This window comes from Octodon degus, unplaced genomic scaffold, assembly GCF_000260255.1.
Source record: "Octodon degus isolate 3935 unplaced genomic scaffold, OctDeg1.0 scaffold00043, whole genome shotgun sequence".
In the NCBI taxonomy this organism is placed as follows: Eukaryota; Metazoa; Chordata; class Mammalia; order Rodentia; family Octodontidae; genus Octodon; species Octodon degus.
Genome location: NW_004524619.1, coordinates 1,247,543 through 1,275,322, shown reverse-complemented (window position 1 = coordinate 1,275,322; position 27,780 = coordinate 1,247,543). Strand labels below are relative to the sequence as shown.

General features: G+C 41.4%; 1 pseudogene; it reads right to left on the bottom strand.

Moving 5' to 3' along the window:
* The window catches only part of LOC101561111, a 28,059-nt pseudogene extending 3,485 nt beyond the window's left edge, over positions 1 to 24,574 (bottom strand).
* Between the last annotated feature and the right edge of the window lie 3,206 nt (positions 24,575 to 27,780).

The following is a 27,780-nucleotide window of genomic DNA, read 5'->3' as shown; positions in this document are numbered from 1 at the left end:
GGGCGGGGCTGGCATGGCAGGCCTGCGGATCGAAACCCGGGCTCCTGTGCTTGCTTGCAGGAGCTTTAATCCACTGAGCTATTTGGCCAGCCCTGGAGCACCTGTTTCAATGAATCTATTTGTTATAAATGTGTTCTAGGACTCACTTCTTGGTGGATGATTAAATGTTGCTCCTAAACTTGGACCCTCTCCCGCTTCTTCATTCCCTTACGAGATAATTGTTCCCATCTGACCAATAGGGAGGTACAGTATTTCTCAGGGCATGGTGGTTGGAAATATGTGGTAGCACTTACAGTACAATTATGGTATGACTTCACCATAATTCAGAGGGACCTTTCTGCCTTAGCTAAGAGATATTAATGTAAATCGTTAAAATGTGCTCAGTGTGAAGACAATAGAGAATGACTAGGGTTATGGAGTCTAGAGATCTGACATCTAGAAAATGGACACCCAAGTTCAAACATTTTTATACCTTTGCTTGAATGGAACAAAACTCTTTGGGTTGGCTTGGGCTCATGGGGCCCAGAACATCTAATCTTGGCCTTTGTCATGGGAAAAACATAGACTCCGAGGCAAAAACTGGGTTGATTTGGAATCTAGTTCTGCCACTTACCAGCTGATGGCCTTGGGCCAGTTCAACATTCAAGGCTGCAGAACCTAAGGGTTTGCTGTGAGTCCTCAGGAGAAGGGCTCTATTAGTGATGGGGGACACACTGAGTCTCCCTGAAGGTGAAATGTTAATCCTCTGGTGACTCTCAGGGGAGAAGCCAGGGAGCCAGGTACTGTTTTAATCGATCGTTTCTCTTCTACATATAGGATAGGAGAAAAAAGTGTCTCCAAGCTATTATTGTAGACTGCCTGGCATAACAACTGGTTCTTTTCTTTTTTCCCATAATTTTATTGATAAACAAATAGCAATGAGACAGTTTCAAATCAAATTGGTAGGACAGTTTCAATAATTAACACATTGCATACATTCTTCCTAGTGGTTAATTGCTATACAAGATGTGGACATGATATCCTATTTCCTAACACCATTAGAATAAATCACTCTATTCATTAAGAGAATGTAACTATATATCTATCCTAACCACTTTGAATACACAGATACAAAATGGACATGCATCTGTATCCCCTTTTTTGGTGAAGTTCCATTATTTGAATATTATAGGAGTGTAAACTCAGCTAAATATTCTAAAAGAGTCCAGTAGCCCATAATAGTATTGGGTCTTCTGCTTGACTGGCAATGTCAGAAATTGTTGACCTGAGTCCCCTACAGCTCAACATAACAGCATGGCTTTACTTCTTATATTTCATTTTTATACTTTTCTGCTGGATGGTTAAGACCAAGGTAAAGCAGGACCTATGCAACAAGAGTTGTAGCTTTTGGGTCTGATAAGCTCAGTGAAATCCCCTCAGGATTTATCCTGAGATCCTGTACCTCAGATTGTAGAACCTTTGTCAGTGTCAGACATGTGGATGAGTCATGGCCATTGCTTGGCCAATGTGCTCTCTGTGAAAGCCCGAGAGAATGTTTTCTCTCCATGTGACTCTCCTTAGGCACACTCTACATCATCAATCACTTTAACAACTGGTTCTTAAACTTGGCTGCCTATTCAAATCACCCAGGGAATGAAAAATAGCCATTCTGGGATTACAAACCCCTTGCTCTGATGCAACTGATCAGGGACGTGGTACGGGCATCAAGTGAGTCGAATGTGCAGCCAGGCTTCAGACAGAAGGCTAAAAATGCAGTGAAAAAATTACAATTTTTCAAGGATGTCATGTGAATTACTTTTATGCGCCTTTGCAGCTTGATATTTCTTTAACACAAATGGATGCAAAAAAGCTATTTCCACTGAACTTCAAATATTGAAAAACATCAAAGAGCTGGAGATGGTAGCACACCCCTATAATCCTAGCACTTGAGAGGCTGAGACAGGAGGATCACTACAATTTTGAGGCCTGCCTAGGCTGCATAGTAAGTTCAAGGCCTGTGTGAATTACATAGTGAAATCCTGCTTCAAAAACAAATAAGCAAACCAACAAACAAACCAAACAGCCATTTAAAAAAGCCAAAAACAAACAAGCCACACAGCCATTTTTAAAAAGCCAACATTCTAATCTTACATATACTTGCATTTTATTCAAACTGCTTTCTGTTAAAAAGAGAAAAAAAAAATTGCCTGCATGGGTCATGTAGAATGACATGTGATGTGTGATCGTTACTTCAAAACATGAATATTCCATCAGTTATCTCTCTCTGCATGATTTCTTCCTTGCTCTCTATAAAAACTCCCACCAAGAAAAAGCTTAAATGTCTCACCTAATTTGCCAGGCACTGCTTACCTATTTAGGTTAGGGTACCAGAGTTGATGAGAGATTCTTTGGGAAGCCAAGCACAAGTTTTTGCTTTCCACTATTTATAGCAATCAGCTGGCTTTTCCAGTCCCTCATTAGATCAATCATGGCCATTGTCTTACAGTTGAGTGGGAAATCGTTACAGGTGGAGGAAGGCACGATGCCTCTAATTCAGCAGTCCCCCGCCCCCCACAGGAAAGCTGCGAAGAATTACAATCACATCGAAGACTTATCGGGGAGTGGGGTGGCTTCCAAGACAGGATTTTTGAAGACTCTAGATTCTGGCTTGAGCACAAAGTAAAACAGAGAAAGGAACTGTAAGAAACTCAGAATTCCCTCACGCGCTTTCCAAGTCCGGTGTCAGACTTCAACACCAGCGATTGCTGCTGGGTAGTAACGCCCAGTTGGCAGGGGCTTATCTTTTTTTCAGGCCATTTATTTGGGAATGTGTTTTACAGGTGGCCCTGGCGTGGCGTCCAAAGCATGGACTTACGTAGCGTAGTGTGCTACACATCGTTTGGAGCGAACCAATAGGTGCATGTTCTGGGCTGCTGCTGGCCGGTAATTGGGGGAGTTCTTCTTCTTCTTCTTCTTTTTTTTTCTCTCTCTCTCTTTCTCCCTCTCTTTTTCCCCTGGCCTTTCGAGCAACAGCGATGAAAAGCCAGCTGAATCCATCGTGAGGGTTAGGCAGGAGAGAAACTGCCAGAGCCCGGATTGCTGCCTGGGCCTCTCCATGGGAGAGGTTCTGGGAGCAGGTAGAACTTATTTGGTTCCCCAACGACTAAACCTGCCTCAAAAAACAGTCTATTTGAAGGAGTTAATGAAAGTGCTAAATATTTTCTACCCACTGTCAGAGGGAAAAGTGGCGCACACGTCTGAATAAATAACTGAAAATGGCTTCTCACTGTTCAGGAAGTACAATCAATTTGAAATTAGGATTATGGAAACATCTGCGAAAATTCAAGTGTCATCTCAATTTGGGCTCATTCAGATCCTGTATTTTTCAACTTCCCAAGCAGTGCATTTAAAATCTAATCCTAATTAACACACATAGTTTAATTATAGCCAACAAAATATTCTACAAAAAATTGTGTGCGCTGGTTGGGGGGATGGGTAGGGAGGGCGGAGGCGAGAGGGAAACCAGACAAATGTTCCCTGATTGTAAAAATTCTTGTTTGGTTAATAATATAAATCCTCAAGATTTTAAACACACATTGAAGTTTGCTTATCACGAATCAAAGTAACAAAAAAAGCACAGAGCCTGCATTATGTCCTAATTTTATTTTTGTCTTTCTTCCTATTTCGTTTTAACCTGAAAAGAACAAAGACCTTGTTAATTTGGATCATGCATCCTCTTTTGTGAAGACCTGTGTTGCTTTGTTTATTCTCTTTCTCTGATCAGAAGATAAACCTTTATGGCTGTGGATGAGTACAAATAAAGAAAGGAATCTACTTGCATAAAGCGAAGTTTATGGGCTGTTGTTTTAGCGGTGAGAAACACCTCCAAGGATTGGAAGGTTTAACTTAGAGACGCACCAACATACCTGGTTGCCTTACAGGAACCCCGTCCTAATCACCCAAAATACAGCAATCAACCATCCTGTAGAATTACCAGAGCTTTGCTCTCCCAAACCTGGCACAAGTGGCATGTGAAAAGGAGGCAGACATTTAAAGAAAACAAAACAAATGTCAAGCGAACAAGAGGGAGGCCAGGGAACAATTTAGAACCTCAACAATTATTTCAATTAAAGTCAAGTTTAAAAATCTCAATTTGACTTAGTCTATATGATGTTGCTCAGTGAATCTGAGAAAAAAAGGTAGGATTTTCTTATTCACTTATGTAAGCACTTTGTTCCTTCATTATTTAGTTAAAATACAGAAGACTGATTTGTGGGTTCTGTTATGATTTCATTGTCTATTTTTGAAAATTGAAAAGCATTCAAAATCTTAGTGTCATCCTAAAAATTTTACTGTGGTATTTATGATAATGAAATTTGACTGCACGCTAGAATTAAACCAATCTAGATTTTTGAGGATAAAGAGGTGATTGTTTTCTTAGATTAATAGTACTGTACTGTCTTATACATTAGCCCAAAAATGAAAATGTAGTCATTTTCTTTATACTTGCTTTGTTTAAAAATCTCTTCCACTCCTTTTTCCACGATGATCTTTAAGAATCTATAGTAATGAAGCTGCTCTTCAATGGTGGAGAGTAATAAATGAACTAGACAGAACGTGCTATAACATTTTGTGGAAAAGATGCCTGCATTTCTCTGCAGAATCCAGTGGCTCAGAAAGGCTGACATCATAGGGATATAAGTTGTTTCCATCCTTACAGGAAAAAACTTAGACACCAGAATCCACTTGAAAAAGTTGTCTACAGAGCAAATTTCTGCCTACTGCATGGTAAACTTCACTTGTAATATTTGGGGTCCGATTCTTCTTCTCTCTCATTCTTTGATCTTCTCTCCTTTTCTTATTTCCATTCAATATTGTCATGTTCTCCTAACTTCAGGAAGGCAGAGACTGGCTATTCCTATATTTACCATAGAACCAAACACAGTGCCTGGCACATAATAGAGAGAGAGAGAGAGAGAGAGAGAGAGAGAGAGAGAGAGAGAGAGAAAATTGAATAAAAAAATGAATTTTATTTTTTCAGTCATTTTGATGAAGAAAAGAGAAATAGGATTTTGCAGGGCTAGATATAAAAGGCTAGTCAATCAGCTTAATAATCAATGACGATGATTTTATCCTAATAATGGCCAAAGCAAGTTACAGAGTTAGACTAAAAAATCTTACAAGATATTTAGAGCTGAGGCATTAATTGGGTCAGACCACCTGGCTTCAAATCCCAGGCTCTCTCTAATCATCTATGGGGCATAATTTTTTTCTTTAAACTCTGTTAAGCTTTGGTGTCCTCATCTGTGATACGAATCCAGAGTTTTCAAAACAATAAATAAATAATGTGCATTAAATACTTAGCAAAGTGCCTAGAAATTAGTTTAAGATCATAGGCCAAAGTGATTATTTGTAGCTAGTAATATTTTTATTTTTGGCCCAACAGTTTAAAGGTCTGAAGAAAAACTACTAACAGCTGAGCTACACACAACACCATGCATGAAATAATCCCAGATTCTCTCCAACCCCGTCCAGTTATTCTGTGCAGAAAACCCTATGCTCTCTGCTGATTATAGGCTCTGTTTTCCAGTATAATGTGGAAGCCATTCACTTGTAGAAAGGAGCAGGCTGTTCTGGGCTAAAGGAGGGAAAAGAGAGGGATAGAAAATGTAACTACAGGGGCCAGCGAGATAGCTCAGCAGTCTAAAGCACCTGCTTAGGCAAATTTAGGCAGGCTCAGGGAACCAAGTTCTGATCCACCCACCAGCAACACCACATGTCGTACCAGCCCCACCATCAAGGAGGACTGGGCTGACCAAGAAAATGCAACTGCAAATTTTAAAAAAAGACAAAAATCTCAGTTAAAGCAGGTTTTTCTGCCTTCTTTGGTTCACATGAATCTAAATACTTTCTAAAGGCTCTGACTCCCAGAGTGATTAAAATGAAAAGCATATTTTACCTAAGAAGGGAAGGGGACTGTTATGTGCTGACCAGAAACAATCACTGAGGCCCACAAAATTACTGTAGAAATAATATTAAAAAGAAGACAAAACTCAAGAAGAATGATTCCATTTTATATGAAATATAGTCATGATACTAAGCCTACATTTTTAGCTAGAGCTACTGTGAAACACAAAGACACATAGAATCAGAGTCACGAGAATAAGTGTTATTGCTGTAGCTAAATATTCAAATAAGCAAACATGATGACTTTGCTATCAACATGTTTATTTATAATAGTAGGTGAAGTGGGCAAAGGTAGGTGATCAAAGTTTTTGCACATCCCCAATAGGTCATGTGAGCTAAAGATTAAAGATGAATTGGCACAAGACAGATGGGTGGCAAAAGATAGGTAGCAGGAGGGCAAGGTTGAACATGGGCGATAGGAGCATTTGGGACTTTTAACCATACCTTTGTTTGTGTTTTGGAGAGTGGGGTGGGCCATGATAAAGGATTAGAAGAACCTGCATGCCTATTTCCAGGGCAAAATGTCCTAAAAGGGTGATGCGTACCAGGTAGCTTCAGCTGGAGACAGACCATGGTAAGGAAACTTGGCATCCCTCCCGTGTGGCTGCCTGCTTTATGGTTCTATTCCATCTGTGGTGCAGCCTTGCCACAGATTTTGTTCCTCAGCCATAACTGATTAATATGAAGATGGAAATGCATGTTGCAGCTGGACAAGAGAGTCTCTTTCCAGGAAATTTGAAACATGAGCAGAGGTTCTTTGAGGTAGAGTGTTCAGGAGCTGTTGTTCCATTATCAAAGTCCGATTGCACAGGGCTTCTTTTATTTCAAGGTTTTATTTGGCCCTTCCTTAGTTCTTTGGTTTGTCTATTATTTCACCAATACATTTCCCTCTATCCTTTTTGTGTTAGTTCGTCAGCGTTTATTTGGTGTCAAAAAGGTTTTTACCAATTATCCCTGCCTTCTTTTACCTTAGTGACGGTGGCTGCGTAATCATACAGAGTCAACAGGATTGGATAGCAAAGTACAAAATAAGTTGTTCATAGTGAAATGTCCCATAGTCTATTAAAAAATGACAATATCTCATTTTGATTTTCAGTATAAGGAAAATACATTAGGAAAATAGAGTCTAACTGGGAAGACAGTAGAGACTGAATTTTGCTTTTGGTAATTTATTGTGGGATCCAAGTTATTTAGACTCTAGGTGTTTGATTCCCTATCTTGGAAAATTGGCATAATGCAGGGTTATGAGAAGTAAATGAGGAAAGGTAGGTAAAACAACTGGCTTTATATAGCACTTTTTAAGAACTCACTAATGTTGGCAATTTCATTGGTTTATATTATTGTGAGATATCCCAGGAAATGAACAGGATAAGCATTACCTATCCCTTATATTTTCAAAAACCAAGGATCTAAAAGTTGAATTGACTTAAGCAAGGTGACACAACGATCACGCTGGGGCCATATTCTAATTTTTTGATGTCATTTACAAATATCTATTGAGTGGCTGCAATGTTACAAATCTCGGTAATGTAGGTCTTTTCCTTCATAAAATTTGTAGTCTAGTGTAAGGTCAGCAAGCTATCACCTGTGGAACCAACTCAATTACTTGTCTGCCTTTGTAGATAAAGTTTTATTGGAACACAAACGAGTTCGCTCATTTGTGTATTGTCTAAGACTTTTGTGCTACAGTGGTAGAGATTGAACATTTGCTATGGAAGCCATATTGTCCTCAAATGATATTTAGTGTGTATTCTTTTTTTTTGGGGGGGGGAATGTATGGTGTTCTAATCTAGTAGTTTTGTGGGGGGGGGGTTGTATGTTTGTCAGGAAGTGTTTTCTTTGATAGTAAAGGATCAATTAAGACCACAAAGAAAATTCTGCAGGATAGAAATAAGTTCTACTATTTTTCAACTTCAGTTATTTCCCAATACAAGTTTTCCTCCATCTCTGAAAGGTTCTCTTTTTGTAACTGCAGGAGGTGAGAAAATGGTTTCTGATGGTTCTATTTCCTCTGCATTGTTCTCTACATTTCATCTGGCATTATCTTCCAAACCTATAGCTCTGTATGTTGTCCTTGCTTTTTCTAGCTAGGAAGAAGAATTAATGTGTCTTGTTATACAACACAGCTAAATTGCAAAGTTTTTTTAATACACAGACCCTTCAGCCTTTTGGTCTGGAAACTTTTTTTCATCAACTACTTCGTAATAATAAACCACACACTAACAGTTGCTTAAAATACTAAATAATTAAATCAGTTTAGCTCTCTGGTTTTATAATTGTTTCTAAAAGAAGTAGAGTTTCTTCCCAAAATGATAGTTAAATACAGCAATGTCATTACCTAAAAATGTCCTCTCTCCTTGCTGGTAGGGGACAACAAATAGTCTTTGAAACAGGAAACACTGATTCGAGTGTCAGGCTAATCTCTAATGGCTGTGTTTATAGAGAGCATGCTATTCAGGGAGAAAGCACTACAGATGGCCTCTGTGGGAATATGTGGGACATTGTCATCCATCTCTGTTGCTCTTCTCTCATTGCTGGGACAAAATACTCAACACCCAAAATGAAGAAAGGAAAAGTTTATTTAGCTGACAGTCAGGGGAGGTTTCAGTTCATACCTAGCTCCAAGGCAAAGTGGTACATGGCAGAGGGCAGCCTTTCATGGAGGCAGAAAACAGCAAAGAACAAAGGGAGGGGCAGCTACCTAGCATTTTCCCCCTTCTTATGTTTGCATGCAGATTATCTGCCCCCCTGTGGGTGTGGCACTCACACCCATAATCCTACCTCTGGATTAAGAATTAATCACAAACTCTAGAAGCCTCTCCATGATTGCATGAGGCTTTGGGAGCGGGGGAACCTAGACATAAATCATAACGCCGTCTGATTTTGACCTTTGCTTGGACTCACTTGCTAAAGAAGCAGTGACATGGCTATCAGCTTGGAGAAAGAGTCTAAGTCTTTCTGCTTAGGAAGGAATAGGCTGGAATCAGCATCAAAATTATCTGGGCCAGAACTTCTGATGCTTGTGATGTGGGTGCCATGTACCCTCAAAATCTCCCGCATGCTGAGATCCAACTGACTGGTTCACAGAGATTGAGCTGCGGGCCCCATAAAAGGAAACTTTAGAAATGAAGCATTCAGGTGTCTCCTGACGTAGTAGCAAAGGATGAATCTGAACGCCAGGATGCTGCCGGATATGCAGTCAGAGTTACTGAATGTTGGTGGGAGAGAAAACTTGGTTGTGTCCTGCACAGATGAGCCAAGCCCTTCTTCGTAGTGAGAAGAGGCTTTAAATGTGAGTCACCACCAGGAAATATTGAATTCAACACGCCGTGAGTAGGAGAAAAGTGCTGAAAAGTAGAGAAATGCACAGTGATTTAAGATACTTTTAGGCTACTTGGAATTAAAACTTAAATCAAAAGTGTTACACCAGCACTGTGGGAGGGGAGGCGTTAGGCCGACTAGAAGGCTGCGATGTAATTCCTTAGCTTTACAAAACTTCTAATTTTGAGATCTTAGAATTTCAGTCGTGCAAACTGAATGCGTACATTTTCTTTGTCTTCTCTGGGCCTATTCTCAATGGGTCTTGCCACCTAAACTTGCGGTGTTTCTTTTAGAAAGTCGAAGAGGACCAGCTTCCTAGTTGCTGGGAATTGACCTTGTTACTTGCTGCTTTGGTGAATAATAGGCTAGCTGAATGCACTCTGGACACAAGAAAACACCAGTAAGAACCTGGGAGCTTTGTGGATAGGTGGAGTAAAGGAGCCAGGCCCAGTATGTCTAATGAAAAGGAATTGGGAGTGTTGAATTATTTCCTCACATGATGCTTCTTGTCCCGAGCTCACTGTGTCACTGAAGTGTCTAGTTTAGCTTTCTGGTTCCTTTTTTACCTAAATGTTCACGTAAACTAATTTGAGACACTGTTCTCCTTTGAATAAAGAAGTTCAGTCCTTTCTCTGACATATTTGAGGACTCTCAGGTGCCTAGAGATGTAGTTCAGTTCTTGCTTGCTTTCAGTTCTTCAGGCTCTGCTTCGATGCATCTGACTCCTGACGCCTTCTGTTCTGAGAGCATCAGCTCTATTTGCCCAAATATGACCTCAGCCCTTATTTAATCACCAAGGTAGCCTGGTCCAGGGTTGGTGCTTATTTAGCCAGTTTATCACTCTTTACCTAGGTACCTTGGGAGCACAGAAGGATGGAAGGCATGTCACAGAAGATATACTACATACTTTCCTGGTGCTGGGACCCAATGTCTAACACATATGACTGAGGAGAAGTTTGATGTGGCTTACAGTTTCAGGGGAGTCAGTCCAATTGGCTGACTCCAAGTTAGGAACATGGCAGAAGAGCATTGTGCAGGAAAGCTGCTTCACTTATAGTGGCCAGAGGCAGAGCAGGGGAGCAGTGCTGGAGAGGAAGGTGTGAGGGACTACGCATAGGAACCACAGTCACACCTCTTGGTGATCCATCCGGCACAGGGAGAAATGCGCTTAGTAATCCTCTAGGCAGCTCCCAAGACAAGCAAGTGGACAGGGTTAATGTAGACGATCTCCTGGGGACATTTCACACTGGGAAGCACCATTCCTTGCCTAGACTACATCATGGATAGGTGGTGATTTCTCTCCCAGGAGCCTGTTCTGCAGCCATCCCACTGAGGTCTCTCTATAGTATCCCATTTTTTTTCTTCCTCTCCTTGTTTTTATTCTCACTTCCCTTACTCCTAATTCAGTTGTTTAGCTTATCAGAGGAACTGTAAAAATCTCTTAGAAGTCACACTTTGAGGGCTGGCAAGATAGCTCAGGGGTGGGGTTCGATTCTCCAGCACCACATGCCGCGTTGGCATGCTGGGCCAATGACTGAGTCCAGGTGTGGTGGTGCATGCCTGTAATCCTAGTGCTGGGGATGCTGAAAACAGGAGAATCACTGAGAGTCCAGGCTGTGTAGTGAGACCCTGCACACACACACACACACACACACACACACACACACACACATACACACACACACATACACATACACACATACACACACACACAAAGACTAAAAAAAACACACTTAGATCTTAGGTCCCAGGTAGACACTATTTGACTTGTGCCTTATGCAGACTATGTTTTTCCCTGCTTCCCCTCTCAGATTGGCTTAGAAGTACTCAATAAATAAAACCCCTAGTAACACTATACATAATTTTATAAATAATTTTAAGAAAACCTTTTTTGTATAAGATTAATTTTGTAGTCATCTCTTAGATCAACCCTCAATCAACTGCTAGATTATAACTAGAAAGCCTGAGGCAGCAGTGCTGGTGCCTTCCTGTCTCATCACTGTGGGAGGCTGCGGTAGGAACAAGTTTGAGCCCACTGTGGGCAATTTAGTGACTTAGCAAGTGTCTGTCTCAAAATACTTAATAAAAAAAATATGACTGGGAATGTAACTCATGGTGAAGACCTAGAATTCAATCTCCAGTACTGGGGAAAATATCTGGTTTCCTTCCCAGTATTTAGTGAATTAAGAAGCACTTCAATCCAAAGGCTACGGAGGCAGGGTTCTTGCCCTGTCTCTGTACCAATAACAAGGTAGTGACCTAAGGAGAGTCCCCTTTCCTCTCTGATCCCTAGGCTACTGATCCCTATAAACAGATAGCTTAGTTCAGCATTTTGCAAACTATATTCTCCATACACTAGTTTGGCAAGTGGTTAAGGGATGTCATACGGGTGAATATCTTCTGGACTAGCCCCTTGCACAGTCCAGCAACATGGACCACGTTTACTTGATACAGGACTTCCAGATCTCTTAATAAGTGAATATGTACTGTGGCTATTCAGGTGACAGGTAGGATTTCCCAAGTGGATTTGAAAGATCTTCCTCCAGGTTTAAGTAGAAGTCTATTCATGTCCTACACCTGTGCTGGTAACTGAACACTGCCAGTCTCGAGAATAATTAAGATGAGTTATTTTATTCTCTCCGTATTTATTTGCAGTTATTTGTACCTGTTCTTCTATCCTGAAACAATGTCAAGTCAGCATAAGGGGAAGGCAGGCTACTTCGTGGTGACTATATATATATATATATATATATATATATAATCTTTTTGGTCACTTAAGATATTCTCACTTTAATAATTTCAACTCTCTGTTAGGGTGGTGCTGCTCATACAGCACCGTGCTCTATGCACTCTATGACAACCTACTCCAAACTTGCTTGAGACTTAGCCTGCCTTTCTGAGACCCTCCTGCTACTAACAACCTGTGGTACAGGGTTTCATTTGAAGCCTAGCTTTGATTATGAGTCAAAATACTAGAAAGTTGAGGTTACTGTCCTTAGCCCAGGGCTACTCTCCTACCTGATAAGTCAAAGTATAAAATTTTATTTTCTGAGATGATTCAACATTTTTATTCATGTTGGAAAGAAAATAACATCTTTGTAGATTATCAGATTACTAAATTCTGGGTAAACTTAACACAGAGGATAGCTTTTGGTGGCTGTGTAGATGACAGTGTGTGGTCAGTACTGTGGGTCCAGTTCTGGAAGATCATACTCAGGGCGCTTAAATGGGTAGTTCAGCCTCAAGTTATGGGGAAGGTTCTCATGGATCCTGGGAAGCATTTCAAAGTCAGATAGGAAGCTGGTGTACTGTGTAATACGATTTAATACCAGCAACCTAACTTGCCCTCCTAACTTTCTCTGTACCAAGATCTGTTTTCTACTTTTGGGTTTCCTCTGGGGTTCCCTCATGCCTGATGGTGCCTTGCCACTGGGTTATTCTGGGTCATGTGACTCACTCAGGTTCAGGAATAATGGGCTTTGGTGGATGCTGTAATGTCCACCAGCATTCCCTTTGGTATGAGAACATATATTCCCAGCTGCTGAAAGTAGGCTGATAGGCACTGCCATATTCCTGTCTCCTAAAGAACGGTCTTGGCTGAAAAGCATCTTCTTGTCCAGATCAACTGCATCTGGTAGCTGGCATGGATGCTGAGATAAAAGTCTCCGGGACTTAAGTTAGAATATTTCTGCAGGGCTATTGCAGCTTCACCCCCCTCTCTTCCCCCAAGCATTACCTGAGGCTTCTATTGAACCATAGCTCAGCTCAGCTGTGCCAGGTCCAGTCTGGCTTCCTGACCTATGTAGTTGTTGATTCTAAGAGCTCACCTTAAAAAAAAATCCTAAATGCTACACATTAGAATCTGCTTCCTAGGAAACCCAACACACTGTAAAGACCTATGGTAGGTCTCTAAAATCTCTGGCAAATTTTAAAGGAATCACATACTGGTAAGACTGTATTTGACGCAGAAAGATGAGATGCTAATGGCTCAGTTGCTTGGCAGTGTGGCATCTTCTAGGTAATGGGAAAAGAGGCTGTGCATGTAGAAACAAGGGGTTTTGCTTTGGTCTTTTTCTTTTACTCTGTACAGCTTTTTTGGCCTTGTTTAAAACATCAGGTCACAACTAGGAGACCTAAAGATGTTATCCTTTATTTTTCTTTTAAAATGTTGGACATTTTGCTATTGATGAGTCCAGTTAGGATTGATTTTTGTGTGACTATCCATTCTTAGAAAGTAAAACACTCACATAAAACAAAAAAAGTATAGTGTTTAGTTATATAAATATTTATGACAAAACTATATGGAGAAGAAAGGGAGTGATGAATATAAAAAGCAAGGTTTTCCTTCAGCGAGTGGAGGCGGGGGGGAATGGAGACTCAGACACAAGTTGTTCCAGTGAAATTGGTAAGGCTGCAATATTTGTGCTGGATGGAACGCTTGTGGGGTATTTTTTTTATCATCAAGCTATATGATACACCCACACATTACATATATACTTCCTATGTGCCAATAGAATGTGTTTTGATTCATTTCTTAAGAAGGAAAATGAGAGAAGTGAAAATAGCAAGAAAGGACAATTCAACATTTTGTCATAAAGCATACTAGAGAAAGGGGTGATAGCTAAAAGGCAATGTGGAAGTCACATGAGGCTATTTTTAAAGGTATGTGAGATTACAGCAAATTTGTATGAGATTCAACAAATCCAGCAGAGCAAGAACATTTGAAAATCCAGGAGGAAGTAGAGATATTGGATGAGCAATTGCCTAGGTTCTTTTATAAGGCACTTTTCTTAGGTTATCACTTTCATGTTTAGTGTTTCATCAGTCCCTCTGTGCTGCCTGTTTTATTCTCTTATTCATTCATAGTTTTGCACAAATAGTGCTGCACTCTTCCTAGGTATTAGGAGCTCGTGCATGAGTTGAGTTGGTGCCAAGGTCTGCTTTAGTTACTGTCTTACTCCATTTTCTTCTGTTAGTAGTGCAATGGCAGGACGGGGTAAGTTATAAAGAGGTTTCTTTGGTTGCCGTTGTGAGCAAAGATGAGATCTGGTTGTAGCCTTGCTGGCAGAGACCTGAGTTTGCACAGGACATCACATAGTAAGAGGCAGGGAGTGATAAAAGACCAGCCAAACTGGCCTTTGAAGCAAACCTAGTCCCTAGGAGGAGATACCCATTAACACATTAATTGCATGAAAGGATTTATGCATTCAATAGGAAAGGTCCCTGATAACCTCTTAAAGCTTCTGCCTGGTCTTAGTCCTAATATATCATGGTGGGAAATATATTGCAGCATGAATTTTGGAGGGGACTAATTGTATTCAAGCCATTGGTACTACCCATGTTCATGAGTTTGCTACTCTGGTATCCTACCTGGTCCTTCTTGAGTTACAGCACTACTTAACCAAAGATCTCAAGTCAAGCTCTTTCCACCTCCACACCTCTGTAAGAACCACCTAAGTTCGTTATGCTTCTAGTTATGTTTATATGATTCTCATTTGCAATTTGTTGCAATACTTATAATTCTATTATATATTTGTTTGTCAGTCTACCTGGTTAGAAAAGGGGGCTCCATGAGGGTGGGGACTTTGTTTCTCCTCTGTGGTTAGCTGATGGTGGGTTATGTGGTAGGTGCTTCCCAGAAATGTGGGGTCTGTCCTCTATTGGAGACAAAACTGAACTCAGTGAGAAGAGAAGACTAGGTGTAGATGCAAAACAAATTCTTAATCCAATTTTGTTTCTATTACAGTTTCAGGGGTTGGATTAGTGGCTACATAGCAGTTTTAAGAAAAATGAACCAATTGTCACGTCAGAGCATGTTGAGACTAGAAGGGACCCAGGAAGGCCTAATGGAAATATCTAGAGGATAGAGAATGACTGACAAGGAGAAAAGAAACAAATGGCAAAAGCTAAGGGCAACTATTTACTAAGTGCTTAATATGTGTTAGCCATGTGCTAAGAACTTTGCCTACATGACCTAATTTAATCCCTTTGAATTTCCTGAGTGAAAGTCTATTAGCCTATTTTATTGTTAAAGTAAACTGAAACTCCAAGAGTTTATGTTCTTTGTCTAAGATTATAGCTAGTCAGTGGAGGTGCCAAGACTGTAACCAGGAGTGCCCAATGCCAAAAGAATGCTTTCACAGCTACAAGTTAGGTGCAGCTCACCTGGGGATCCAGTAAGATGGAAATTCTGACTCAGGACAGGTAAGATTCTTCCTCAGTAACAAGCTTCCTGGGGGTGCTTGTGTTACTGGTTCTAGAGATACACTTCAAGAACCACTAACTGATCACAGAATTTCTCCAACTTTAATATGTGTAGGGATCCTGTGCGAATGTTAGAAAATGCAGATGACACACCACTGGATCTGGAATGAAACTTGAGATTTTGCATTAAAAAAAAATAGGCTTCCCAAGGGAGCCCAATGCTGCAGACGATGCTTAGAACATGTGTACTCCAAGTTTAAATTGTGCATTGAAGATGGAGACTGGCCTGAGTCTTGGAGCTTTCTGATAACAGTGGACAGTTGGAGCATTCACAAGGATTATGCAGTCAGGTTTTTTACAGTAGCTACCTTTGAAAATAACACTGGTTTGCCTCCTCAAAACCCATGTTGAAAGTCAATATCTTTAGGAGATATTAAGAAGTAGGATCAGGGCTGGAGAGATGGCTCAGTGGTCTAAAGCACCTACTTAGAACAAGCTTGGCAAGGCATCAGGGACCGTGGTTCAATCCCCCAGCACCACATGCCAGCCGGCCCCGCCCCCTGGTGGGCTGAGCTGGCCACACACACACCTCTCTCTCTCTCTCTCTCTCTCTCTCTCTCTCTCTCTCAAATAATAAATAAAAAAAAATTAAAAAAAAAAAAGAAGTAGGATCAGGTGGAAACTTTAGAGATGATTAGGACTCAGTCCTATTAGGATGAATTAATCCACTCACATGTTTAATGAGTTAATAGATTTAGCTCTAGAGAAGGTCTGCCATAAAAGCCAGTTTGACTAGGCCTGGCATACGTTCCCTGTCTCTGACTGTGTGATGACCTATGCCACCTCCTTACCAGCAAAGAAGGTTATCAGCAGATGTGGCCTCAAGATCTAAAGACTAGAATGATGCACAAGCCCACCAAGACGCCTCTTTTCTTCATAATATATGCAGTCCGTGCTGTTGTTCATGGGCGGGGGTGGATGAGAAAACTGAGAGGGTCTGGAGAGGGAAGCTGGTTTTCTGTGATGCTGATGGGGAGGCCCGCAGCACGCTCCAAGCTCACCTGAGTGTTGAGCAGAGACACCACCCCCACCCTTCCCAAGTTTCAAAGCACAGTGACATCACCAGTACTAAAAAAACCCCAGGTTCATAATGAAACTCGTAATCAGGTGAGTCTTGTTTTGTTTTGAGTTCATTTATACTGTTTCTCACAGTCCCTCAATTGGTAACTTCAAGGGCACACTCTGGGGGTGAATTCTGGGAACTCTAACTGATCTTTCAGGTTTACATAAACTGGGTTTACTCCCCTCAGAGAACACCACTGGCCTTCTTGTAAATTTTCTCTTTTGCTCAGAGGGGAGAAGCTGGTTGTCATTGCCAGTTGACACTTTCAGGGGATGGCAGGTGTTGTGTGTGCTTGTGCCTTGCCTCAACTTCTATCTTGTGTGAATGTAGAGAGGCTGCTGGGACAGATCTTGGAGGCTAGATGCATGCTTAAACTTCATATTCACTAGTATTCTGCCCCTACTGCCATGGCCCAAAATTTTGATTATAAAACTACGCCTTGTATTCTTGTCTAACTGAACCCAGACTCACTTTACACTGGAAGCGTCTTTCTGACTAAGAAAGACCGACCTCTTTTTGGTGAGGTGCATGAGCCTCTGCCAAAAGACACTTCAGCCAAAATACTTAGAATCCAGCAGAGGAGGTGTCCACCTCAGACCAGAAGGAAGAGTACTCCCCAATGGCGCATGAGCTGGAAACTGAGGAAGTGGGAATGTGTGGGCATTAGCATCTGAAAGACTTGGATTTGAGCTCTGCCTCTATGGTTTCTTAATAGTACAGCCTCGAGCAGGCCTTTCTGCCTCTTCAGATTTGGTTTTTCCATCTGTAATTGGGAATAATACAAGCGACATTAGACATTATATTGTGACTATGAGAGATTGATGCCAGGACCAAGCAAAGGCTACTGCACCTGGAGTGGAGGATGCACGCCATAGAAACTAACTCTTCTCTCTCTCGCCCTCCCAACTGTAGATTCCAAGCACAAAGCCCAAGATGTCCAGGCTTTGCAAAATGGCAGTTTCAAAGTGTTTTGCCCAGAGGTCCATCCGAGCTCCCAGTTCTGCTGCCTATTTCTGTGTTCTTGCCTTCTGATGTGTCCCTGTGTGTCTCTGTGATTACACACTGCTGTCACTCAGAGCGCCAGCGTGTACCAACAGATTCTGTCACCACAGCTGACGGTGCAGGCCTGCCTCAGTGTCTGATCAGCAAAGATTCCGCTCAGACCCCGAAGGAACCACTCAGGGCCAACTTTATTTTAAGAAATTGGTTGCTTTATTTACAAAAAGACCCTTCCAAAAGGTTTCCCAGCAGGACCTAAATTGGTGATTTTGTGCAAAAGAATTAAAAACCAGGTTCCAACCGTGTCGTTTATGGAGGTCTGCCACATGTGCAGTGCAGACAACACGAGGCCTTAATGCTTTATTAGATTGGAATCATTTCTGGCACTTAAACATTTTGATGAAATTTGTTCAATTTTCTGGGTGTGTTTTGTAGGAAAAAATTAAATGTTTTTTGGCAGTTCTACTAAATAGACACCAGCAACATCTCTGGATAGTTTAGCGCTCAAAAAATCAATGCTACAATATTTTATTTAATCCACCAATTGAGAGTGGTATTGCAGCGATTCTCCCTTCTTGTGGGCCACGCTGTGCCTCATGACTGTATGTGAAGAAGGAACAAGACGTAGGGATGTTGTCTTTTCGGTGAAGAAAACAAGCCTCTGCCAGCACACACTATACAACTGTAGGCCGTCAAAGCAATCACATCTGGGCAGATGCAGCCCAGGGTCTCTCAGCTTGGCAGGCAGAGTAAGCTGAATTTTGGCATCTACTCATTCTTGGCCAATTCCATTGTGCAGTGCACAGACTGAGCACCAGGATGTGTGCTCTTTGGTCAAACCTGGCCAGCTCCCACCTCGCCTAAAGAAGAATCATGCCTCTGCACTAGGTTTCCCGATGGTTCTTTCCTAAGTCTTCAGCCTCCCAGTTAGTTGGTCTTATCTCCATAATTAGCTGTGAATACCTGAATCTTAAATTCAAGACATTTCGTTTCTGTCCCTCAGCTCTTAATTCAGGAGTGTTTACAGAGCCTCTCCTATATGGCAGCATGTAGAAGATCTTTGGTAAACATCTGTTCAATGATTAATTTTGTATTTATCTTACTCAGATGGATTGAAAGATCATGGTAAAAAGAATACAAGGTACTGTAAGTCCTGGAAATGACATTTGTCACGTTGTGAACAGGAGGAAAGAAACCCTTTCTTTCCTCCTGTTTATACTTCTCTCTGTGTCTGGGAGCACAGATATTTGTTTCCTAGTCGATGACTGCAGGGTAACAATTCTCTGTTGGGGATAGAAATGAGATCGGTGGAACACAAGAAGGAAAACTGCCAACAAATTAAGTGAAAGGCTGTCAATAGATGCAGTATGGGGATCTGAAGAACATTCCTGGCTGTGTCTGTCCCTGAATCTCTCTTTCCTTAAACACTACTTTGGAGGGCTGGCCAAACAGCTCAGTGGATTAAAGTTCCTGGGGGCAGGCACAGGGCCTGAGAGTTTGATCCCTGGGCCTGCCATGCTGGCCCTGTCCTCAGGGCACACTGAGACAATTGAGACTGGGTGTGGTGGCGCAAGCCTGTAATCCTAGCTCTTGGGAGGCTGTGAACAGGAGAATCAGTACGAGTCCGATCTGGTAGTGAGACCCTTAACACCCTGTACACCTTTCCCTAAAATAAATAAATAAATAAATAAATAAATACTACTTTAGGATACTTTCATGTTGGGTTGACCCCTAAAAGAGTTTGCCCTTATATTTTTTTCTACCTTCATATTTTGGTGATGAATAGGGACAGTCTGATGTCACAGTCAAACAGATAAGCAAAGATGTAGGAAAGGCTGCTGCTTGCCGAACGCTTTCATTAAAAAATAGTTCAGCTCATGGCTGCATCTAAGTCCAAACAACCCAACAGCCCAGGACTGACTTCATTTTCAGGGGAAAGATCTACAGCAGGAAAAAGCAGAAGGCAAGACTGTATCTAAACTTCACCCCTGAGAAGCACTTCTCAGAAGTTACACTCGCTTTTCTTCCTTGGGATGGGATAGATGGGACTGGGAGAAAGCCTTCCATGTTGCATCGAGTGTCTAAGGAAAAAGATAGCTCATTGAACATATTCTTCTAGTGCTTCTGGTCATAGTGTATGAATTTTAGCGCCATCTATCCTGCCCTTTCCATTCTACCTTCCTCTGCTTTCAACTCTCAGCTTCCTAAAGCCGTTTTTTCACTCTATTGCATTTATTGCTCCATGTACTTTTCAGAAGTGATGATTGAAGGAGGAAAAATGGGAGGGGTCAGAAAACATGCCAGAAGCTTCTTGAAGTGCCAGATCACAAACTGGTTTTAAACAAGAGTTAATCCTCACAACCTCTCAGAGGGTTAGGAGCACATTAACACTTTAAATCCTGGAGGCCATTGAGGTGAGAGATCTTTGGGGCAGAAACCTGGCCTTCCTGACTGCTCTCCTCACTCAGCGTCTCTCATCAGGTTACCTTTCCTCCTCTTCTCCTCCCACAGAGCTCCTCTGAGGAGGAAAGGTGACACTTGAAATTCCAGGGGCTATGACTGGGTAGGGTCACACGAGGGACTATAACCCAAGTCTCATGCTCTTTCAAATGGAAACACCTTAGAATTGTGCAGCCAAAATTTCCAGGTTCAAAGCCTGGCACTACCGTTAATATGGGCAAAGTAGTTTTGCTCTGCAACCCTCATTTTCCTTATCTTTATAATGGCAATGATAAATGCAATTGTCAGCCATAAAAGAGGGAGACTTTTCAAAAAATTTAGTGAAAGGCTGTGATTATATATAGCTTGCAGGGAACCTGTCCCCAAGTTCATGGAGAACTTTACTTGCTGGGTTTTTTTCTGCAGATTAGAGGTAACACTATACATCTCAGGGCCGAGCAAAGGTTTACATGTGCTAGATGCCAAGTTAATAGGCATTAGGGAGAAACAAGAAGAATGAACAAGATCTCAGAAGTTCGATCAGAGAGCAGTTGTCTAGGCACATGGTAGAAAACTACTTACTGGAAGTATTTTTAATGGAAATGAAACTCTTCTAATCCACACACCTTCTTTTCCCTCCCTTGTGGTACTTTATGCCTTTTGTCTATGGCATCCCGCTTGGCTCTTTCTCCGTGCCCCAGCTTTAAGGATGTATCACAAACATAATGAATAATAATAACAGGAAAGCTGTTGAGTGAGGAGTGGAAAGAGAAACATACAGGAAAGAAGCAGAACATGGACAAGGGAAGCCAGGTGACGACTAGTAGATGGTTGGATAAAATCATTTAGTTCTTTTTGTTGTGGAGGAGGGGGTCAGCTCACCCTGCCCTGAGGGTGGGGCTGGTGTGGCATGTGGTGCTGGGGATCGAACCGCAGTTCCCTGTGCCTGCCTAAGCTTGCCTATGCAGGGGCTTTAGCTCACTAAGTTATCTCGCTGGCCCAGTAGTTGGACAAATCTGTTCCCCTGCTTCACAGTATGTCCTGGGCTGGCCCCATGGATAATGGTGAGTATGGGTAGGTACAGAGGCTAAGCTCAACTATTATAATCTGACTTTATACCAGTTCTATAGGTAACATGGCAACATGTGCTAATATTTCGTTATTGACAGTAGAAATAATGTGTTTATTTCTAGGTCCAGAAAAATAGGCAAAAAACAGTTTGAGCAGCTGAGGGTTTTCCTCATCACAAGCTGCGGACACCCCTGGGTTGGTGATCTAGGATGAGTGTGATGGCTTGCAAAACTGCCAGAGTCTGAGCCCTTGTCCCACTTCCTGCTTTGCTGACCTTGAGTGTTTGCACTCAAAGAAGTTGTTCTGGGTGCAGGTTGTGCTGTGCACAGCCAGACAGAGCAGAGCAAAGGAGGCAAATGGGAAAGGTAAAAACCTGCCCAGCAATCCCAGCTCTCCTCTCATTGGTCAGACTTGTGTCACGTGGTCACCTATGGCCACAAAGGAGTTGGAGAGAGAGGTGTGATGTGCGCTCTGTAAACTTTTCCCTCCATTCATGCTTTAGTTGGGCTTTAGTGAAATTCATATGGCTCTTGTTGGTATTACACCATACAATAAAAATAAGGAACTGGATGTGGTGTGCCAGACTTGTGGCTTCAGCCAGTGGGGAGGCTGAGGCAGGATTGAGCCTATGAATCTGAAATCAGCCTGAGAGTAAGGACTGTATTTCAAAGAATGTAAATAAAATGAAAGATTAATTTCATTCGTACCACTAAGCTCATGTGGCTGGGGTCTTCCATATTGGATAGGGTTGATATACAATATGTTCCTCATTGTAGAGAATTCTGTGTGATAACAGAATTTTTTTTTTTTTTTTTTTTGGTGGTACCAGGGATCGAACTCAGGACCTTGCACTTGCCAGGCAAGCATGTATTCCCCTGAGCTATCTCCCTGGGCCCCAGGACTTTAGATGAATGCAGTCATGCTGAATCTAGCAGAACAGTTGGTAGAAACAGAAAACAGACTCTGTAAAGACAGCTAATATTCTTGGTGATAACAAAAGCTGTCACTTGTGGTTGTGTTAGGCGGGAGACTGGCGGATCTGGGTGGGTGATGGTTCCAGAACATTTTTGATCAGCTGACAGCAAAGACATAGACTGTCAAACCTGTGGGTAGCACTGCCTTGTCTCCAGCCTTCCACAGAAGCATCTGAGGTTGTCTCTCAACTTGGAAGACAGAGGCCAGTTCAGTTCCTTTTCTAGCATTATTGGGAATCACAGTCATGATTTTCCCTCTTTGAAACCATCACCGAGGCTATACTCTCTCTGTTGGTCTATAACTGCTACCTCTGTCCGGTCTTCAGAATTTCTCAGAAGCTGAGGGGTAGAGACACACACACAGTGTGATCCTCAAGAATTTAGAGACATTATTTGTCTAAGCATTAAGGAGAATTATTCAGCTAAAGCCTGATGACTGGACGGCAAGTTTATCTCTGAAAGTGTGTTTCCCTTTCCTTCATCACATCAGCTTCATTACTCATGAAAGATGCTCCGCTGGCCAAAGCCCTGTCATGTGGATTTTCTCTGAATGGCTTGAATTTTAACTTTACCTTGAGCTCATTGGCTAAGCTCACGCTGCTTCTCCTGGGCCTCGTGCGTAGTGAAGTTATTAGCATCTGGAGCTGAAATAATGACGCTAAACGATGTTACCTTGATTTTCCTCTTGGTTCTTCTCACAGTGACAGCCTATCTCGTGTCTGTGAATCGGTGGCACTGTCCCCTACGAGAGGAAGGCTGTCTTCATGAACACAGTGTGTGGTATCACGGTTGAAAGTTTTCCCTCTTCTGAGCTAGTTGAAATTAATTACACTTACTGTCTCCCTTCTCATCTATCTTCCCATCTAGAAAAGTGACAGAGAGTTCTGATCTTCCTTTTGTGGTTCTGTGCAGTCACCGTTACCAGGAATTAATGACACAGAAGTTGTTGTCATGCATCCAGCGCTGGACTAGGACTGAGTGACCAGGACCTGCCTGTCTCTGTACTGTGCTTTTATAACTTCCTCTCTGGAGCGGGGACCCAGTTGGCACCCAATAAGTAATAAATAATAATGATAAGTGGTCTCATCTGGTTCTTTCCAGAACAGCGCCTTTGCTTTTTCTAATTTTGTGAAATGGCTTCCTGATGAAGTGAAATGTCTGTGTCACCATCACAGAAAATATGGATTGGTCTTCAATGAAATATTAATGATGATCAACTCTTTGGGCTTTCTCTGTGTGAGAACCGGAATAAAAAAGAACTGGATTTCTTCGTAATGAGTTAAGAATGTCACTGCTTTGGCATGAACAGTGGCAGAGGTATCTCCTGCCCCCTTTTACTTCTTAAACCTCTGCTTGCACCTCATCTCGTTTCTCCTCTAACGGCCCTCACTCTAGGTCTTTTCCTTCTTCCAGGCAGATAATGATACAAGGTGTGGAACAGTGTGTGAGATGCTTCCAGAAACAAGCGTTGCCTGGGTTGCAGGCTGAGTTTCTCTCATCGAGGAGAAAGGTACTTATCTGTAAAATGGGAATAACAGTAATATCTCTTTCCTGTGTTTGTGGTGAAGATTAGTGAAGTATGGATAGAGCGTTCTAATAACTGGCAGATAGAAATATCTAAAGATGATTAGCTCAATTTAATCCTTTCAAATACATACACACACATCAACATAGCACGATATGTACATGCAATAGTTACAATGTAATTGTCTAAATTTGTTTTTAAAGATTTCAAGAAGTGTTAATTTTGTTATGTGGCAGTGGCAGTATGGAGTGAAAAGGAAGTAAAATCTATCTCTGCCCATGTGGCCAGCTTGGCCATTTGGATGAGTGACGATGTGGTGGAGGAGGACGTTGTCACAGAAGGGCTGAGTGCGATCTGGGGGCTATCTGTGGCTTTCTGCTTCCTGCCTTCTTCCGCTTCCTGATAACCATTTGATGGTTGGTTTTGCTGACTCTGGACTTGCTTGGGAGCTTTCTTCCCACCTCTGCTGATGTGCTCAGGATTAGCAGGAGAACTAGAGTCATTCAGTCCTTCAGACCCGCGAAAAGAGCAGTGACTGAGTTCTGGAAGGGGCGGGTATTGGCTCAGAAGGGGCTTCTGAGTGAATTTTCTTTCCCCAGCAATGGCCACCTGAGGCAGCCAGCCCTGCTCTCTGGCCTGGGGTGCTCCCCCCTCCACCCCCACAGACCGTCGGCAGCCTTATCTGGAGAGCCACAGAGGGCTGAGGTGAGATGGAGCTGGAGCGATAAGCAGGAAGTGCACTGGAATTTCATTCCTGGAAAAAAAAAAAAAAAAAAAAAAAATAGGACCTTGGCATGAGAAGCAGAACGGAGGGTTCGGGATGTTAATCACTGCTCCTTTTATCAGACAGCTTTATTAAGATCAATGTTTTGTGTTGCCAAATTAGAGCGGACCTAGAGCGAACTTCCGAGCAGTTATTAACACAAGTCCACATTTGCTGGAAGGGTTGGGCACCTCCACGTGCTCAGCCATAGCTGGAAGTTACACAATATCTATATCATTTTTCACAGCTTTGTCATTAGCTGGTAATGATTTGATTATTTTGCAGATGAATCACAGTATAAATCTCTTTCACAAACACTACCTCCAAGTATTAATCAAAACCATTAAGGCAAAGCAGTCGGTGCAAATTAAAAAATTTGCATGTCTAAATTAAAAATTACAGTAATACATCATAAATAAATCTTTTAAATTCTCTATGGCCTCTATGTACATCCTTTCTTTGGTGTGTGTATTCGATAATGAGTCTACGAACACCAAGCTTTTCTCTCTCTCTGTGTATTATATGTACCTAGGAGTATTCTTTAATTTTAAAGGTGGAATTTAGGTCCTTCGGTGGAACCTAGCATTACAATGTGAAAGGTAAAGGGTAATTTTTTTTCCTCTTTCCCTCATTTAGTTCTTTTTTTTTTTTTTCCCCAAAAGAAGATTCAGAAAAGGTGTAGAAGAGACTAGAAACAATTGCAGATAATTTTCAGTGTCTTCTGTTGTCACAAAGTAAATATTTGTAAAAGGTGACACTTCGTTTTCAAATAACTTTGAACTGTGAGGAAAATTACCAAGTTGTGTTTTAGGTAATATTTCATTTTGGAACTATTAACACATTACTTGCAATATGGGAGGAAATTAGAGGGTTTTGAGTGATGAAAGCCACCTTTGGCATTAAAAAACTATTATTATTCCCTTGAAACACCGAAGCAAATTAAAACAGGAAAATGAAACTTTCAAGTGCCCTGGATTTGAAAAGGCATTTTTTTCCCCTTTCATTTGTCAAAAAAAATTTTTTTAAATGACTTGTTTCAGTGGAAACCTGGAAGAAATCATTTATAAGGCAGAAAGTACTCTTTGCAAAATGCGTTTGCTACAGAGTTCAGGAGAGTGATGTGGTTCCTATGAATCTCTGCCATGTGCCGGGTGTAAAAAGGCCTCCAGTGAGCAGAAGGCAGAAAACTGTGTAGTAAAGATTCATCTCAGATCCAGGTAATGGGACAGCAGCAGCAATTAGAAAGCACTTTAGTTCTGCCCAGGATTTAACCCAATTAACCTATCAGTAACCTATTAACCTAATTAAATAGAAGAGCTTCTCTGGGAAGGAGGGTTACGGGACTCTGGTGTTCATGGGTAAAGGAGAGTCAGGGACTATAATCATTTGAAGTCTGATTTTATTTTCAATAGAATTAAGACATCAAAACACAATTAGAATGGGCTTGGTGTTTTCCTTACAGAAGGCTGTGAAATTAGATAGCTAGTTGCCTTTGTGCAACTAGCTCTCTGCTATATAGTGACTTTATCTTAAATTCTTTCTCACTGACACAGAGAGATTAAGAAGCAAGGCAAGCCATTCTGCCCTAGGCTCTATTTATCACTTGTTCCTCACTTCACACAGATTCAAAGAGCAAGGAGAGAAATCCTTTTCATCACGCGGTTTAGATCAGTCTTACCATTGTTTAGACACTGTGGCTAAATGTTTAATACCTAAGCTGTTGGCTGAAGATTTACTGCAGGGCAGAATTCCCATCTGGCCCTCGAGTAGCTTGTGTGAGCTCAATGACTTGCTTAATCTTTCTGGGTCTCAGTTTACTCATCTGTGTACATGAGTGGGTTGGATGAGATGGTCTCAGAAAGGTTTTTTCCAGCTCCCAGTGGTTTGTGATTTTTATGTCATTACTTCTCTCTCCACTTCCTCTCCTTTTGATTCTGTTTTACCAAAAAGAAATGCTTCTTGCAAGACTTTGGCTAGAACTGTGCTATCCAATATGGCAGCCACATGTCTCTTGAAATTTCAATTAAAATAATGTTAAATAGAAATTCTCTGCTCCAGTCATCCTAGCCACATATCAAGTGGTAAGTAGGCACTTGTGGCTAATGAGTGCCTTTAGACAGCCTAGACGTGTAACATTGTCTTCCACACTGAAGGAGGAAGAAGTTCTGTGTGCTGGACAAACCCATGACCCCTTAGGAGCTGTATAGTCTTGCGTGAACACTTCCGCCCTTCTAAGCCTTTCTGTAAAGGTTGTAATATTACTTACTCTGCAAGGTGGTGCTCGGTGAAGCACCTGTCATGGTGTTGAATTATAGATGACCCTTAATTACTGTTATTGTTAATATTCATTTCATGTACCAATTATTGCCATACTGTCTCTCAAGTAAATGGTTGTTTAAAAATAAGGGTAATATATGAAAAAAAGAGCCAAGGAAAAAAATATTCATTTCATGGAATAACAAATGTCATCGGCCCTTTGAGAAAATTCTATTTGTGCAAAAATATTGAATTGAGAATGAGACTTGTAGAAAAATATGTGCTTTTTTTATTGCTTCTGAAAAAAATTGGAGACACAATCAAACCAAAACATAGCAAAACCCTAGAAGTTCTAGATCTACTGGGGTAGAGGAAGGAGAGTGGGACATCTAAGTAGAAGCAGTACCTTCTGTGTTATGCTTTAGTGCTGTTGACCTTTCTTTTCCACTCAGAACTGAGTCAACAGGGGTAGGCCCTGGGTCCCTTACCCCTCCCTTCCACATCTGAGAGAGTGTAGACTTCAGCCCTAGCTATGTCCCCCAAGAAACGATTTAGGTTTCAAACTCTTTTATACTCAGTGGAGAAGGTATGATTTTGAAAGCTTAGAACCCCTTCCTGACTAGGGATTCTAATTTTGTTTTCCCCACACATAACTGTCTCCACCTTTTATAATATTTATTACAATAATCCCACAGCACAGATAACCTCTGTAGACATTTTAAAAATTTATGACAGGGGCACGTGAACATATTTAGAAAATTCAAACAAGGCAGAAAGGTACGAAACACAGTAAAAATCTTGCCCTGACCTCACTCCTTCACTCCAGTCCCTCTGACAAAGACAGTCACTGGAAATACTTTGAGGTGGGATCTTAATTTAAAAAAAAATATATCTGTATAGCCTCTTAGCAATGTATAGAATAAAAATCATGCTATATGTAATAGTTTGACTGTCCTATTATTGCTTGCCTTACTGAAATGTCTGAGATTTTTCTATATCAGAACATGTAAAACTTCAAGTTTTATTTTATTTTTTGTACAGGGTCTCACTATACAGATTGGACTTGTAGTGATCATGTTTTATTTTATTTTTAAATTTTTTAAAAGAGAATAAAAATAGTATAAAAACTCTAGAAACAATATAGAATTTCACTATATAA